Source organism: Glycine soja, chromosome 20, assembly GCF_004193775.1.
Source record: "Glycine soja cultivar W05 chromosome 20, ASM419377v2, whole genome shotgun sequence".
Lineage (NCBI taxonomy): Eukaryota > Viridiplantae > Streptophyta > Magnoliopsida > Fabales > Fabaceae > Glycine > Glycine soja.
In genome coordinates, this window is record NC_041021.1 from 20,807,434 (window position 1) to 20,821,563 (window position 14,130).

General features: G+C 38.2%; 1 non-coding gene across 1 annotated transcript; it reads right to left on the reverse strand.

The window, feature by feature from the left end:
* Positions 1-8,173: 8,173 nt before the first annotated feature.
* Positions 8,174-8,280, reverse strand: LOC114404003. Its single transcript, XR_003664766.1, has one exon. It is a non-coding gene; the product is annotated as a small nucleolar RNA R71 (small nucleolar RNA).
* Between the last annotated feature and the right edge of the window lie 5,850 nt (positions 8,281-14,130).

A 14,130-nucleotide genomic window follows, 5' to 3' on the forward strand; every position in this document is an offset into this window, starting at 1 on the left:
TTCTTTAAGTCTGAAAGCTTGTGTGTTGAGTTGGTTTTATGCTTTTGAAAGATTCATTTTAGTTGCGAACAAAGAATCGTTTAAGGCATTGGACCTTGAAACGATGTTTTAAATTTTGAAAAGCGGAAAGAATTGTTAAGGCGTTGGACCTTGGAATCATCTCAAGTGATATTTGATGAAATGAAGTTAGTTATGAGTTGGTTTTATCTCGGTTTTGTTTATTAACTTTAAGTCTTTTTAATGACAATTTTACTGCACTAGTGATCAGTTATGATTGAACTTTACAAAGAAAAAGAGATTGACGATGATAGATGGAGAAGATGAATGTGCACAAAACTACAAATGGGGACCCCTAAGGGTGCATAGATCACATTCAAATCCTAAAAACAAAACTAACCAACGGTCACATGAAGAACACTGAACAAGGAACGATGTAGGGATTGGTCACAGTTGTGATTTGGCAGCGCATCGGCTTCGTCTCCTCTTCTTTCTTCTTTTTTTTTCTCTCTTCTCTCAATTCCCTCACCTTCTGAACCTTGGAACCCTTCCTCAGCCTCCCTAGCATGCCTATTTATAGGGAAATGGACACTTGGGGCAAAGACAGCTTACCCAGGCAAGCTGAAACTTAGTGCTGAAGCAATGAACTCGCCCAGGCGAGTTGGTTTCTTCACCATGAAGTTATTTGGTGGCCCAGCTGAGCCAGAGGCTAGCCTGGGCGAGCTAAGGTCCAGTAAAATCAAGGAAAAGACCCTTTTGCCCCCCTTTTTTTGGTATTTTTGCATTCTAGATCAAAACGCTGAATGATCCTCTATGTCGCACTGTAACTGGCGTTCAACACCGTAAGTCGACTAGCAAGGATCAAAAGATCAACGAACGATAGTCTCCAGACGAAGTTAGGGTATGACAATATCTTACCTAATTAAGTGACTAAACATGTTCAACATTTCAAAAATTAAAAAAGAACATAGCCTAACCCTTGTGGCATTTCACCGAACACTTGGTGTGCACATGTTTAAGCATGCAAAAATGAGGATTCGAGCATAGTCAAACAAAGCAAAAAGGTAAACCAACAAGGATGCCCTACTATGATTCAAACCAACACACTTTTACACAAAAAGAAACAACCAAACAGCCATCATCTACATTGCATTTTCCCTTCAAAAAGAAAGAACAAATCATCAAACATAACAAGAAGAAAATGAAACTTTCAAGCTGAAGATGATTCTTACTTGGATGAGATGAAAGGAATGCAAAAGATTTGAAGGGAATGTGCACTTAGATGATTTGATGTTGCTGCCAAAATGGATGCCTTGTGGGTTTTGAGTGATGAAGCTTTGAAATTTTGGAGAAAATGGGGGTGAAATCTGATTTGACCCCTTATTTAAGCTGTTGTCTGCACTGGCTTGCCTAGGCGAGTTAAAATTAATTTTCTTTTTTTTATTTTTTTTATGAAAAACCTAGGCAAATTACGTATCAATCCTAATTTTTCTTTGGGGGTGAAAAACCTTTTTATTTTATATATTGTTTTTTTATAAGCCTTATAATTACGTATAAATCATAGGCAAAAAAATGAGATAATTCAAAATGAAAAATGAACAAATACCAACACGCAACAGAAAGCATAAAGCATAAAATTAAAGAGCAAAGTTTAGAGATACTAGGTTACCTCCTAGGAGTGCTTCTTTAACGTCTTTAGTCGAACGCATGATTGTAGCCGAGGCTTCGCCATCTCATCCTTCCTAATTCTTTTCTTCGATCGTGAGCAAATTTGATCATGGACTTAGCACCTGTTGGCACCTACTCTAATGCCTTGAAAAAGAGAATGTTAACACGCAAATGTTTAAAATGCTATGACATGCTTACATCGCCTTTCCTATCTGCCTCTAGGTCTACCCAAGGCTCACGCATGGCGCCTATCACAACCCAAAATGACTCTTCCTTTTTTCTTTGCAAAACTTTTAGAGATGATAAGATGCAATTGCATGCATGTTTGTATTGAACATTCATTTAGTGCAACAATTAACCAAGCGATTTTGTTCAATTTTACTCAACACTTACACTGACAAACGTGTCGAACGAGCGACTTTTAATCAGGCAGATTCGGCCATTGGCTCTGGAGTGTAGGTTATGTGAGCGAGCAATGCGGGAGCGTACATTCGTACCCAACAACGATAAAAAGTGCAAAAGACACACATTTAGAGAGAGAGAGGTACAAAACACCAATCCATATTTATTAACATTGTGATTTATTGTTTACAATGATAGCCTAAAACATAAAAATCCTAATGAGTCCTTGGGGAGGCCCAAACAGCGAGCCTTTAAACTGCCCCAAGCATTATGCATAGTATCGCTTGACAACATCAGAATTCACAGGCGAAGGCAGCTCTTCATCATCCATGTTCATGAGTAATAGTGCTCCACCCGAGAAAGCCTTCTTACCACAAAAGGTCCTTCATAGTTCGGGGCCCATTTCCCTCTATGATCTTTCTGAACATGAGAAACTTTCTTCAAAGTAAGTTCCCCCTCGCTGAACTCACACGGGCACACCCTTTTGTCGAATGCGCTCTTTATTCAGCTCTAATATAGCCGCTCATGACTCATGGCGGCCAATCTCTATCCCTCAATAAGATTTAACTGGTCAAAATGAGTATGGGCCCATTCCGCTTCTTCCAATCCTGACTCCACTAGAATTCTTAAAGAGGGAATCTCCACCTTGAAAGGGAGCACAACTTCCATCCTATACACCAAAGAGAACGAGGTTGCCCCAGTAGAAGTGCGTATAGAAGTTCAATAACCATGCAATGTGAAGGGTAGCATTTCATGCCAATCCTTGTATGACATTGTCATCTTCTGACCAATTTTCTTGATGTTTTTTTTGGTGGCCTCAACTGCCCCATTCATCTTGGGTCGATAAGGTGTTGCATTATGGTGTTGGATTTTGAAATCCTCACACATTTCCTTCATCATCTTGTTGTTCAAATTGGTGGCATTATCGGTGATGATCTTCCTGGGCAACCCATATCTACAAATTATTTCATTCTTGATGACCCTGACCACCACCTTCCTAGTCACATTAGCATATGAGGCCGCTTCCACCTATTGGGTGAAGTAATCAATTGCGACTAAGATGAAACAATGCCCATTTGAAGCCTTGGGTTTGATAGCCCCAATCACATCTATGCCCCACATTGAAAACGACCATGGTGCTGACAACACATTCAACGACATAGGTGGAGCATTAACATTATCCGCAAAGGCTTGGCACTTATGGCACTTCCTCACGTGAACACAACAATCATTTTCCATGGTGATCCAGTAATATTCGGCTATCAGAATCTTTCGGGCTATGGCATGCCCATTGGCATGGGTGCCAAAGGATCCTTCATGTACGTCCAATAGTATCTGCTCGGCCTCATTCGTAGTCACACACCGAAGCAATACCATATCATGGTTTCTTTTATATAGGACATCCCCACTCAGGAGGAAACTGGCTGCCAACCTCTATAATGTCCTCTTGTCATTGTTAGAGGCCTCAGGTGGGTATTCCTTGTCCTTAATGTATCGTTTGATATCGAAATACCAAGGTTTACCATCCTCTTTTTCTTCTATCAAACAACAGTGTGCAGGCCCAACACGACATTTGATGTTGATGCATGGCAAATCTCCATGAGGGCTTACTTTGAACATGGACGATAAAGTGGTAAGGGCGTCGACCATTTGGTTTTCCTCTCTAGGAATGTGATGAAATGATATATCATCAAAGAGTTCTATCAATCCCTTGATGTAATCCTGGTAAGGCACCAACTTGTGGCCTTTGGTCTCTCATTCACCTTTCAACTGATGAATTACCAACGCCGAGTCTCCATATACTTTGAGCAACTTGACCCTGAAGTCAATCACTGCTCGGATCCCTAGGGCACATGCTTTGTACTCCACCAAATTATTTGTACAATTGAAACACAATCTAGCCATGAAAGGAAAACATTGTTTGTCTGGCGAAACCAATACTGCCCCAATTCCATGACCCAGTGCATTAGACAAACCATCAAACCATACAATCCACTTATCATTGTCTTCATCTTCACTTTCTTCCTCAAATAGGGCCATAATACCCTCGTCAGGGAATTCTGGATGCATAAGCTGATAATCACTTATGGGTTGTTGAGTTAGATAATCTGCCAAGGCGCTCCCTTTTACTGCCTTTTGGGTGACAAACAATATCGAACTCTGATAACAAAACCTACCATCAAGCTATTCTCCCAGCGAGAGCAGGCTTTTCGAAAATGTACTTGACTGGATCCATTTTGGATACCAACCAAGTAGTGTAACTCAACATATATTGCCTTAAACGATGAGTTACCCATGCGAAGGCACAACATGTCCTTTTTAGTAACGAGTATTTCATCTCGCATGCTGTGAATTTCTTGCTCAAGTAATAAATGGTCTGCTCTTTCTTTCCGGATTTATTGTGTTGCCCTAGCACACACCCCATTGACCCATCTAACACTGTCATGTATAGAATAAGAGGTCTTCTAGGAATTGGTGGTACGAGCATAGGAGGATTCATCAAACACCGTTTAATTCTCTCAAATGCTACTTGACAATCATCGTCCCACTTAACAGACTAATTCTTACGCAACAACCTGAAAAGAGGCTCACAAGTGGCAATTAACTGCGATATGAATCTAGCGATGTAGTTCAACCTCCCCAAGAAACCTCGGACTTGCTTCTCTGTACGCGGCTTGGGCATCTTGAGAATTGCTTTCACCTTATCTGGATCTACCTCTATCCCCTTCTGGCTAACAACAAAATCGAGCAACTTTCCAGATTTTACCCCAAACATACACTTTGTGGGATTCAATCTCAACCTGTATTTACGTAATTGCCCGAAAAACCTTCACGAATTGACTAGGTGTTCCTCTTTCGTTCTTGATTTTGCGATCATATCATCCACGTAGACCTCAATCTTCTTGTGCATTATGTCGTGGAATAATGCCACCATGGTTCGCTGGTGCGTTGCCCCAACATTCTTCAGCCCAAACGACATCACTTTATAGCAGAAGGTTCCCCATAGAGTAATGAAAGTTGTCTTCTCCAAGTCCTCCAATGCCATCGTTACCTGGTTATAACCTGAAAATCCATCCTTGAAAGACAACAAGGTAGAACGGGTCATGTTATCCACGAGAACGTCGATGTGTGGTAAAGGAAAATTATCCTTTGGACTGGCTCGATTTAGATCTCGATGGTCCATGCACATTCGCACCTTTCCATCCTTTTTGGGGACTGGCACGATATTGGCAACCCATTATGGGTATCGGGCGACGGCCAAAAAACCTACATCGAATTCTTTCTTTACCTCCTCCTTTATCTTTAGGGACATCTCAGGCTTCATTCTCCTCAACTTTTGTTTCACTGGGAGCACTCAGGATTCAATGGTAGCCTGTGTTGCACAATTTATAAGCTCAAACCAGGCATATCCTGTTCAGACCAAATGAAGATGTCTTGGTAGTCTCGCAACAGAGCCACTAACTCATCTCGCTCATTAGTGGACACACAAGTGCTGATCTTGACTTCCCTTTTCTCTTCACTGGTGCCGAAGTTAACAACCTCGATCTCCTCTTGATGCGGCTTTATCTCTCTTTCTTCCTGTTCCACTATTCTTCTCATATCCGGGGGTGATGTGCCATTATTTTCTCCTATTTCTTAACCCTTTTTGTACCATTTTAAGTACTGATTAATATTAATTGTCAAATTAATTAGGTAGTTTTATTATTTGGGCCCATCCAGCTAATTTCATGTTTTTAATCTAATTTTAGGAATTAATGAAGCATTGGGCTTGAATCCAGAATTGGGCTTGGACTTGAAGAGGCCAGACTATTTTATTCTATAAAATTTTATCTTATCTAGATATTATTTAGATTTTATCTCATCTAGATATTATTTCATCTAGATCTTATCTTATCTAGATTTGATTTTATTTTATTTATGGGCTTGGATTTAAAACAGATTTGTAAGCTTTGGGGCTGAAAAACTATATAACAGCACCAAGGTTCTAGTTTAGGCCTCTCTTCTCTCTCTCTTCACTCTCTCGTATTTTCATTTTTAGTTTTAGGCTTTTCTTCTTTTAGACATTTTTTCGTTTTGCAATTCCAGTTTTGCTTTTTCGTTTTAGCAATAAAATTTCGTTCTTCAATCTATAATTTCGTTCTCTATTGATTAATGGAAGGCTAAGTCCCCAGCGTTTTTTTTCTCTTGAGGATCAAGCACAGTTCTCTTTGAGGTTCTATTATTACTGTTAAATTCTGTTCAGTTTTTCCTCTTCACTAATTACTCTGAATTTGTTGCTATTAATTCATGCATGCTTAGTGCTTGATTAATTGTCTCTGGGCTTAGTTTACGTTCATGCTTAATGATCGTTTATGAGTAATTGGTGTATGTGTTGTTTAATCACATAATGAATGCCTTATGTTAAATTTCGCCTAGTAATTTAATTTAGGGTTGGATTAAGTGGTTGAACTGAATAAGGATAAACTCTCGTAACCTAGGATAAGAGACTTGCTTGTGAATCAAGGGGAAGCAACGTGTTTTAATTCTGATATTTTCTAATTCATATCTATTCGTTATTTAATTTACAAAAGCAAACAACCCCCCCCCCCTCATTCGTACTATTTTCCTACTATTTGTTATGAACATTTGGTGTATCACTGCTCATTGGGAAACGACCTAGGATCACTTCCTTGTTACTGCATTTTAATGTTTATTTGATTCGGGTACGTCCTTGATCAAATTTAGCGCTGTTGCCAGGGAGCAGTGTCCAAAGGTTCATAATAGCTAGTGTCGTGTTAGTGTTTAATTCTTGTGTTAGTGTTTAATTCTTTCGTGCTGTGTTAGTATTGTTTAGTACCTTGTTATTTTGTTTATTGTGTGATCTGTTTTAGTTTTTCTATTCAGCGCCTCCCCTATTTCAGTTTTTTGTTTTGCTGTGAATAGTGATTTGCGATAGATTTAGCGACCAATTTTGTGAACTGGAAAACAGCGTAGTAGTGGAAATCCCTTAGCGACAGATTTTAGAGACCACCCTTGCTGAATTAATTGGGATTTTTCATTTTGGTAGCTATAGTTGTTATTTTTGGATGAATTTTTTTGTGGTCACTTATTTTGATCCATATTTTGTGGGAAAAATAGCTGAAGCCCTTAGTTCGGTCAGATTTGAAAGTTCCAAAAAAGTAGCAAATTTGATTTTTGTCAGAACTTCAAACGGCCATAACTTTTGCTCCGGTTATCAAAATCACAATTATTATATATGTATTTGGGGTAGAAAAAAATTTCCCATGCCGTTGCAGCCTGCCATAGCCTAGTTGAGGTCTCCTTCTTCCAAAAATTGCAATTCTGTCAAAAGTTTTTTTATTTTCCAAGTATTATTCTCTTATTTTTCTTAACTTATCATTTTTAGCTTCTAGAGTTAGACTTCGTTTGAAATTTTTTGTGCTATCTTCTCATCATTTTATAAGGTTGCTCAAAAAATTTCAAGTCATTTGGATATCATTTAATGGTAGTTGTAGTTCAAACCTACACTGTTACTTGCATAAGAAGGCAACTAGTTGTGCATGCTGAATATAGTGTATGACTAGAGGCAATCCATCTGACTTACAACCCTTTGATCCTGAGATAGATAGGACATTTCATAGATTAGTTAGACATCATTTAGTACCTTTTGAGCATCCTGAGCATTCTGTTATTGGTGATTTTGAGCATTATTGTTTTGAACATTCTGATTTTGAACATTTTGAGAACATGGCACAACCTCCACCGCGTGAGAGGACTCTAAGGGAAATGGCTGCACCTGATTTCACCTACGAAAGCTTGTGCATCCAATACCCTGATGAGGATGTCCCATATGTTCTTAAAACTAGACGAATCCATTTGCTTCCAAAGTTTCATGGCCTTGCAGGTGAAGACCTGCACAAACATCTGAAAGAATTCCATATTGTCTGCTACACCATGAAACCCCCAGATGTCCAGGAGGATCACATATTTATGAAGGCCTTTCCTCATTCTTTAGAGGGAGTGGCGAAGGACTGGCTTTATTACCTTGCTCCACGGTCCATCACGAGTTGGGATGACCTCAAGAGAGTATTCTTAGAAAAAAAATTTCCCTACTTCCAGGACCACGGTCATCAGAAAGGATATTTCAGGCATTAGACAACTCAGTGGAGAGAGCTTGTATGAATACTGGGAGAGATTTAAGAAACTATGTGCCAGTTGCCCTCACCACTAGATTTCTGAGCAGCTTCTCCTCCAATATTTTTATGAAGGACTCAATAACATGGAGAGGAGTATGATAGATGCTGCCAGTGGTGGAGCTCTTGGAGACATGACCCCTGCTGAAGCCAGAAATTTAATTGAGAAGATGGCTTCAAACTACCAGCAATTTAGTGCCATAAGTGATGCTATTGTCATTAGAGGAGTGCATAAAGTAGCCACGAATTCATCTTCATCAGGTGAGACTAAGAAGCTTAAAGGTAAACTAGATGCCTTGGTTAACCTGGTAACTCAACTGGCCATGAATCAAAAATCTGCACTTGTTGCCAGACTCTGTGGTTTATGCTCCTCTGCCGACCACCACACAAACCTTTGCCCTTTTGTGCAACAATCTGAAGCAATTGAACAGCCTGAAGCTTATGCTGCAAACATCTACAACAGACCTCCTCAACCTCAGCAGCAAAATCAGCCACAACAGAATGACATCTCCAACAACAGGTACAATCTCGGGTGGAGGAATCATCCCAACCTTAGATGGTTGAATCCTTCACAACAGCAGTAGCAACAACAACCTTATTTTCAAAATGTTGCTGGCCCAAGCAGACCATACATTCCTCCACCAATCCAGCAGCAACAACAGCAACAACCCCAGAAACAACAAACAGTTGAGGCTTCTTCGCAACCTTCCCTTGAAGAACTTGTGAGGCAAATGACTATGCAAAACATGCAGTTTCAACAAGAGACCAGAGCCTCCATTCAAAGCTTAACTAATCAGATGGGACAATTGGCTACACAGTAAAATCAACAACAGTCCCAGAATTCTGACAGATTACCTTCTCAATCTGTCCAGAATCCCAAAAATGTGAGTGCCATTGCATTGAGGTCGGGAAAGCAATGTCAAGGACCTCAACCAGCAACATCTTCCTCATCCGTAAATGAACTTGCCCAACTTCACTCTACTCTAGAAAAAGATGATGACAATAATTTAAAGAGTAAGTTACCTAACAATTTCTATGCAGGTGAATCTAAAGAGAAGCAACATATCACTCTTCCATTCCCTCCAAGAGCAAGTTCCAACAAAAAAATGGAAGAGGCAGAGAAGGAGATTGATTGAGGTCGTACCCGAATCAACTAAAAATTAAAATGTAGTAACTAGGAAGTGATCCTAGGTCGTTTCCCAACGAGCAATGATACACCAAATGTTCATGACAGATAGTAGGAAAATAGTAATGAATGGAGGGGGGGTTGGTTGGTTGTTGCAAATTAAACAACGAGTAAAATTAAATTAGAAAATATCAAAATTAAAAGACGTTGCTTCCCCTTGATTCACAAGCAAGTCTCTTATCCTAGGTTACGAGAGTTTATCCTTATTCAGTTCAACCACTTAATCCAACCCTAAATTAAATTACTAAGCGAAATTCAACATAAGGCATTCATTATGTGATTAAGCATCACATACACCAATTACTCATAAACGATCATTAAGCATGAACGTGAATTAAGCATAGAGACAATTAATCAAGCACTAAGCATGCATGAATTAATAGCAACAAAATCAGAGTAATTAGTGAAGAGGGAAAACTGAACAAAATTTAACAGTAATAATAGAACCTCAAAGAGAACTGTGCTTGATCCTCAAGAGAAAACAACACTGGGGACTTAGCCTTCCATTAATCAATAGAGAACGAAATTATAGATTGAAAAACAAAATTTTATTGCTGAAACGAAAAGTAAAAGTTGGAATTGCAAAAAACGAAAAAAAGGAGAAAGAGAAGAGAGAAGAGAAGAGAGGCCTAAACTAGAACCTTGGTGCTGTTATATAGTTTTCTAGCCCCAAAGCTTACAAATCTGTTTTAAATCCAAGCCCATAAATAAAATCAAATCAAATCTAGATAAGATAAGATCTAGATGAAATAATATCTAGATGAGATCAAATCAAAATAATATCTAGATAAGATAAGATAAGATAAGATCTAATTTTGTAGAATAAAATAGTCTGCCCCCTTCAAGTGCAATCCCAATTCTGGATTCAAGCCCAATGCTTCATCAATTCCTGAAATTAGATTAAAAACATCAAATTAGCTGAATGGGCCCAAATAATAAAACTGTCTAATTAATTTGACAATTAAGACTAATTAGTACTTAAAATGGTGCAAAAAGGGTTAAGAAATAGGAGAAAATAACGGCACATCAAAACCCCCCCATACTTAGCCTTTTTCTCTCCTGGGCAAAATGAAATAAAGAAAAAAAGCCAAGGATATCAAAGAAAGACAAACACAAACATTTACATATTTCTCAATGAACATCAAGGAATGAAAGGAATGGGTAACATCTAACATGAAGAGATCCAAAGAGTCAAGACACTCGTGAAAATCATCTAAGCAACCCAATCATGGAAAATAGTTAATCAGCTTAAGAATGAAAAGTGATAAAGCCTCACAAGATATACACTCTATCTCTCAAGTGTCTAGGCTATTGTTTACTCTCGAAGCACCCATGAAAAAGAACACCACATAGACTTGGCAAAATTCTAAAATTGACAACAACTTACAAACACATGCACATGAGGATCGAAAGGTCTTTAAAGGTTGTAATGGGGCCAAGGACAAGGTAGGAAAGAAAAATATGGAATAAATAGTTAAATCCCAAAGGAATAGAGGAGCAATGGGGAATAAGTGGCAATTAAGCACAATTAGTAAACCCAAACCCTCTAATATCAACAAAGTCAACCAAGGCTCCCAAATCAAGTCCTCATTTATTCAAGTTCACGTCATTTCTTCTTCTCCTATTTTTTTTTAACAGTACGAATTTGTAGAATTTGCAGCAATTGAATTTTTTTTTCTTTTTTTTCATTTTTTTAAATAGTACGAATTTGAAGATTAAAGCAAGAACTAGGCAATATATATATACATCAAGCATGGCCAAAATAAAACATTAAGCATGGCCAAAAATTATATCTTCCAATAAAACATACCCCCCACACTTATTCCCAACTTATTCCCAAAACAATTCCAAAGCTCCAAAATTCCTTAAGGGTAAGGTGATATCATGGTTTTTCACTTAAGGCTTGTAATGAGCTTCAAATCTAAGAAAGGGGAACATAGGCTCAAAGGGGCTATCAAAGGAATTAATTCAAGGTAAGTCCATTTGGCTAGAAGCTTATAAGAACAAAATTGCCTAAATCATTTCCAAATATGCGTGTGAATTAGGAAGCATCAACAAGAATCAAGCCAAGGCTATTGTGCAAGCAATCAATGGGGCAAAACACACCAAAAGATTATGATGATGGATGGCTCAAATTCTCACAAAGGTAAACTTATCACTTTCAAATTAAGCTTTCAAAACTATCATGACATGTAGAGGAAAAACAAGGATTTCAAATCACAAAATGTCAAGAGACTTTTATTTTCAGAACAATTACCCATTTCTTGAACATATCATATAATTCAAAGAAAAATATGCAAAGTTGTACATGCAAACAGAATTGACCTAAAATATTAAACTAGAAACCCAACAAAACTAACAAAACTAACAAATTTAACAAAAACAAAACTAGCAAAACCAAAACCAAACAAAAACAAAACTAACAAAACTAGCAAAACCAAAACCAAAGAACACTCCCCCCCCCATACTTAAACAACACATTGTCCTCAATGTAGCATAATTAAAAGACTAAAAGCAATTAAACCATCAATTAGAATCGGACAAATGTAATAAAAGTAAAGAAGGAGATAGGAAAAGAAAAACTCCCTAAGTCATGGTGGAAAAGAAGTAAGCTGAAGTAAGGAGATCTTTTGAGCAAGGACAACCCCCAATGTGTAATTGGATGCATCGCACATTAGCTCAAATGAGGCTATCCAATGAGGTGCCTGAATGATAGGGGTGGTAGTCAGTGCTCTTTTGAGGCAATGAAAGGCCTCTTTGCATTTATCATTAAAGTCAAAATCCACCACCTTTTGCAACAAATTGGATAGTGGAAGGGCTACTTTGCTAAAATATCTTATAAAGTGCTTGTAAAATCCTGCATGACCAAGAAAAGATAACACCTCTCGCACACAAGAGGGGTAAGGCAATTGTGAAATAACAGAAATTTTTGCAGGATCTACTTCAATGCCCTTATTGGAAATAATGTGGCCTAAAACTATACCTTGCTCAACCATAAAATGACATTTTTCAAAATTTAGAACAAGGTTAGTTTCAGTGCATCTATTCAAAACCTTTTCCAGACTATCCAAACAAACATCAAAAGAGGATCCATATACAGTGAAATCATCAATAAACACCTCTATGCAATTTTCTAAAAAATCACTAAAAATACTAATCATGCACCGCTGGAAGGTACCATGGGCATTGCACAGGCCAAAAGGCATCCTCCTATAGGCAAAAGTGTCGAAGGGGCAGGTGAATGTGGTTTTTTTCTGATCCTCTGGAGCAATAGTGATTTGCATATAACCAGAAAAACCATCAAGGAAACAGTAGTGAGATTTACCTGTCAGGCGTTCAATCATCTGATAAATGAATGACAGTAAAAAATGGTCCTTTTTGGTAACCTGGTTCAGCCTCCTATAGTCAATGCAGACTCTCCAACTGTTTTGTACCCGAGTAGGAATCAGCTCCTCCTTCTCATTTTTTATCACGGTGAGCCCGGTTTTCTTCGGGACTACCTGGACGGGACTCACCAATTGGTTGTCGGAGATAGGATAAATGATGCCATCTTGCAAAAGCTTGGTTACCTCCTTCTTCACTACATAAAGAATTACCGGGTTGAGTCTTCTCTGTGGCTGTCTTACTGGTTTAGCCCCATCCTCTAAATTTATTCGATGTATACATGTGGATGGGCTAATATCAGGAATGTCCGCCAGGGTGTAGCCTATAGCCTTCTTATGCTTCATTAGAACAGATAACAGCTTCTCTTCTTGCTCATCAGCAAGGGAGGCAGATATAATTACTAGAAAACTTTTGCTATCATCCAAATAAGCATATTTTAAATTTGATGGCAAAGGCTTCAATTCTAGTGTGGGCAGTTGGGTAGTGGTAGAAAGAGATGGTTTCTCAGCCTGTACCTCATAAAGAAAGTCAAGGTATGTGTACTTCCTGAAACATGGTTAGTTCTATTTGCTTTATAAAATCAATCTCAAGAGGTAAAACATCAGAAATGTAATCAATATCAAATTCAGATTCACTCTCAGCATCAAATTCAGACATATGATCAAGTACAAATTCAGATTCAATGCATGAAGAGTGACAAACATGCAGATTAGAATGAAGATCAGTCATGTATTCACCAACAATATGGTCAATTATTTCAACACGAAATACATAAAGATCTTTAGATGGGTGTTTCATATCATCAAGAATATTAAAATGAACAGTTATATCACCAAACTCCATAGATAGTGTGCCTACATATACATCTATCTTAGTTCTAGCAGTTTTCATAAAAGGTCTGCCTAGAATGATGGGAACTGATCCTTTAGAAAATCCCTCCTCCATATTCAAAATATAAAAATCAACAAGGAAAATCAGTTCACCAACTCTAACTAAGATATCCTCTATGAAACCAGCAGGGTAGGCAACTCTTCTATTAGCTAAATGAATTACCACATCAGTTGACTGCAAAGGACCTAGAGATAGAAAATTAAAAATAGACAAAGGCATAACACTAACAGAAGCTCCTAAATCTAGCATGGCATTATCAAACTTATTGTTCCCTATAATACAAGGTATGTTGAATGTACCTGGATCTTTACATTTTTCAGGGATTTGGGGAACAGATTTACCAATCAATGCGGAGACATTTCTGCCCATACTAATTCTTTCACTTCCTTTAAGCTTCCACTTATTAGTGCACAGCTCCTTCAAGAATTA